The 4,262-nt window shown below is 34.9% G+C and overlaps 1 long non-coding RNA gene across 1 annotated transcript; it reads left to right on the plus strand.

The window, feature by feature from the left end:
• Positions 1–1,060: 1,060 nt before the first annotated feature.
• On the plus strand, positions 1,061–2,665 carry LOC131599308 (uncharacterized). Its single transcript, XR_009282698.1, has 2 exons — positions 1,061–1,759; positions 2,377–2,665. It is a non-coding gene; the product is annotated as an uncharacterized LOC131599308 (long non-coding RNA).
• The last annotated feature ends 1,597 nt before the right edge of the window (positions 2,666–4,262 follow it).

Here is a 4,262-nt window from a genome sequence, read left to right on the forward strand (position 1 = left end):
AAAGAGTTTGAGCGTTCAAGTGACACCCTAAAGCAAGGGAGACTCGAGTTGCTCTTTGGTTTGTGTTTTTTAGAAATTGGGAACTTACGCTCGAATGGTTCCCTAAAGCAAGGGAGATCCAAGCACTCGAATGATTCCCTAAAGCAAGGGAGATTCAAGCTTCCATTCCTTTTTTAATGATTTTCACTTTTTTATTAATGTTTTATTAAGTGTTTTCTTTGTATTTTTTAAAGGGATTTTATTTTGATATTTATTAGATGTTTTAATGTTGAAAAGGAAAAGAAACTAGCCTAAGTATGAAGGGAATTTCTACCTAATGTTATCATGGTTTCTACCTAAGGTTAGGAATAAAAGAATATGAAAATAAAGATCACAATTAGAAGTCAACAAGTAAGATACATGAAAATAGTATAAGAGCATGAAATAGAACAAGTCAAAATATAGCACAAAAGTGAGTTAAAAGTACTATTATTTTTATGTTGATTTTTATGAAAGAAATTGAATTACAAGTCAAGTAAAAAGACTAAAAAAACAAATAGCCTAAAAACTAATATTTTTTATGATTATTTTCTATGTCAAAAATGTACTATAGTCTAAAATAAAATTAGCAATTTTATTACCTAAAGAGAGTGGGAAAAATCTAAGTAAAAAGATCTAAAATCCTAATAATTTTGTGAGTCAGAGGGGGGTGCAAGTTGAGTTAAGGATGGTGAATGGCAATGAGGCGCAGGGCCCAGCCAGAGGAGGCCCAAAGGGCGTTTTTGTTACTTGTTTGCAGTCTGATTTGCCAAAAATGGCTGTGTGACGGGCCTACAGGGGGTGTGAACATAATTCGGCCCAAGGAGCTTTTTCTTGTTTGTTCATATTGCCAAAAAATGGCGCAACATGGGCCTCCAGGGGAGTGCATAATGCAAATCAGGCCCAGACTCTTTTGTGATCCAAGAATTATCGTTTGATACAAACAGGTTTTTTATTCATTTCAAAATAATAAAGCAGACAGATTAAAATGAATAATAATAAAAAAAAGAAGTTGAATGAATTTAGGAATTAGGGTTGATGTGTAACCTTCGAGCTCTTTCTCTCAGCTTCGTCTCCTCTCATCAGAAACGGCGCACGGCTTCGACTTCTCTCCGGCGAAATCAACCCTCTCTCCACCACCGTGAAGCTGAAAGCACAACGAAAATCTCCACTCTCCGCCTTGCTCTTTCATTTTGCTTCTACGATCGCTCACTCTCTTTCTTTTCGATTTCTCTCTCTCCGATTGTTAATCCCCGATCTTCAAGCTTGATGAGGTGAAGAATAAGCGCTTCGTGAATTCAATTGCTCTTCTCGCCTCTTCTTTTTCTGTATTTTGACTTCTGATTTGCTGTCGAGGAATTGATGATGATGTTGATGTGTTTCGCCAATGAAGATGAAAAGGAAGCGGAGATTTGATGATTATCGTTGACGAAGATGAAGATGGTTCAAGATTGATGATTTGAGGAAGAGAGATTGGTGAATGAAGAGTGGTTCAGATGATGAATGGCGTGGATTGAGGCTTCAGAGAGAGGTTGCAGGGAATATGAAGTCTGAGAATCGGTGGGGAATTGGTGAAGGTCGTGGAGCATGAAGATGGAGGTGATGATCATTGGTGGGGGGAAGATGATGATAAGAATGGAGATGAAGGTGGTGAATGTGAAGAAAAATGGTAAATGGACGTGGAGAGGTTCTGAAGTGTGGTGGTTCTGATTTTATAGAGGTGGAGGAGATTGAATCTGAGGTAAATTCCTTACTCTGATTTTCTGTTATAATTCGGCTTCAATTGGTTAGGGGTTGTTAGGAGTTAGTTACTAGGTGTGGGTATATCATTGGTTAATAAAAATGTGCAGGATTGGAGTGAGGTTTGAATTGATTTCTGTTTTGGGGTTAGTTGTGTCAGTTATGGTTAGAAAAACAGTTAGTTACAACTTCTGAAAGTTAGTTAGGTTTTGGATTGTTTGATTTTCTGTTGGACTGATAAATAAGTAATTCTGTTATGCGAAAAAGGAATTGGTTATCAAACTGTCAAGGGTTGTGTGTATTGATTTTCATAATTTGATGTGGGTCTGAACTAAAAAAGCTTGAATTTGAATGTGGTTTTCTTCTTTGTTTGTGACTGAATGTGTGACTGTTGCGGGGGGCTGTTTGGATAGTCATAAGATGGTGGAGAATAACAATGTATAGATGCATTTATATGATGCTGAATGCAGGGCTAAAAAAATATTATTCTTTGCTCTTGAATGTATGAATGATGAACTGATATATTTGAAATGGTTTGAATTTTGCAGCAAGTTTGGTTTTTATGGACTGATTTTGGATATAGTGACTGAGTATGTTGATTCTGATTTTGTGTTGCAGAATGATGCAATTGGATTTTTTGTGTGGAGAAATGATCTTAAAGCAAGGTTAATCCCAACAATGAGGCAAGGACTAAAGCATAATCATGGAGGTTGAAGAATTGAAGTGTTTAGGATAGTGTTGACTTTAGTCAACTGGTTGTAATTCTTTTGTATCTTTTTTGTAATGGAACTGTATTTTGAATCTTTGTAATGGAAATGGTTGACTTGAGTTTTGTAATGAATTTTGGAACTTTGACTCTGTGATGTAGTTTGAAATGTAATGGATACATGATGACGGAGTTTGAATAGTTTGACTTTTACTTCATCTTGCCTTGAATTATGAACTATGTACAACTTTAGTCAACAAAACCAACTAGGTTGACTTTGCCCAAAGTTAAATGGGATCTGACCAATACTTGAATCTGGTTAACATCTTTTATGATTCAAATAAAACAAACTTAGGACCCCTTCAAATATGAGACGAAGTTTTCGTCTTTTTGCGAATCAAATGAACTTCCAGCTTTCCTTGTTCAAATTTGCGACCAATCAATCCATCTTGCATGTTAGTCTCAAAAGTCAACTGATAACTTGAGGTTGAAGAAATCTCTCAATTGAATCAATTCTTGATGCTAAACTTAGAATTATGTTGATGATATAAATAAGAGAAAGCCATAATCCAGGGTCTTTGATCCTTTAATTATGTGTTTAATGAAATGCATGGTTTTATTAATAACATAATATGTAAATGAATGAGATATGTGTGCCAATTAAGAATAATTAGGATGGGCAAATTTTGGGGTGCAACACCTACTATGTAAATGTAATTGTTGATTGTGTTATGTTAAGATTAATGTAATTGTTGATTCTGTTATGATAAGATTAATGTAATCACTGTGTTATGGGCAATGTAATGACTCTGTTATGGTGTAAGATTGTGTTATGGTTAATGAATTCTTGTTGAATTTAGTACATAGTTTTGCATATTTGTACATAGTTTTGAATAGTTGTCACTGTAATTGTAATTGTACCAGTAAGTTCTTCATGATAAAATAAGTTTTCAATCATAAAGTCTCTTACTAATTTGGACATAATTTGCACCAAATTGGCATTTTTAAAGCAGTGACATTATAGCTAAGAATTCAACAAGTATTGCTCAAAATGACATTATAGCTTTATCATTAAAATATGTTATCCAAAACAGATCCATTAAATGGACTGAGATTGTACATTGACCAAAATAAGAAAGTTTGCAACTTAAGACATAAAGGAATTACAAGCATCTGCTAAAAATTTGCACCAAACATAGATTGCAACTTATACATAGTTTTCAACTCCAAAATATAATAAAAAGTTCCAAATAGGTTCCTCATTGAGTCAAGTTTTTTTGTATGTCTTTCCAGCTTTTGATACCCTTCGTGACTGGTGGCTCAAAGGTATCCTCTTCAATGATCACAACTGGATCTTCAGCCTTTTTTCCTGGTCCCTTGATGTTTTTAGTTTTCACAATCTTGAGTCTCTCACTCTTTTTAGTCTGCACCTGGCCCTCACTTTTACTAGATTGTACCTCAGAACCTGGCCCCTCACTCTTACTGGTATGCACATCAGTCTCTTGGACATAGTTCCTCCTTGCCTCTTTCAGAGCTTCCACCTAAAAATACATATTATAACACTAACCATAGTCAATACTAGAAATTAATTGAAAATTAAAAGTATGTAACAGCATATGATCACACTTACAGGATCTTTGAAGGCTGGTGTCATATGAGATTTTTTTACTTTTGGTACAGACCCAAAAAAAGTTTTTGGTCCAGATTTTTGTGCAGCCTGATTTTTTATAGGACTTAGGTCAACATTCAGTGGTGGAATGTCAAGAACATTTCCTTCCTCATTGTTGATATCATTGAG

This window comes from Vicia villosa, linkage group LG4 (genome assembly GCF_029867415.1).
Source record: "Vicia villosa cultivar HV-30 ecotype Madison, WI linkage group LG4, Vvil1.0, whole genome shotgun sequence".
In the NCBI taxonomy this organism is placed as follows: domain Eukaryota; kingdom Viridiplantae; phylum Streptophyta; class Magnoliopsida; order Fabales; family Fabaceae; genus Vicia; species Vicia villosa.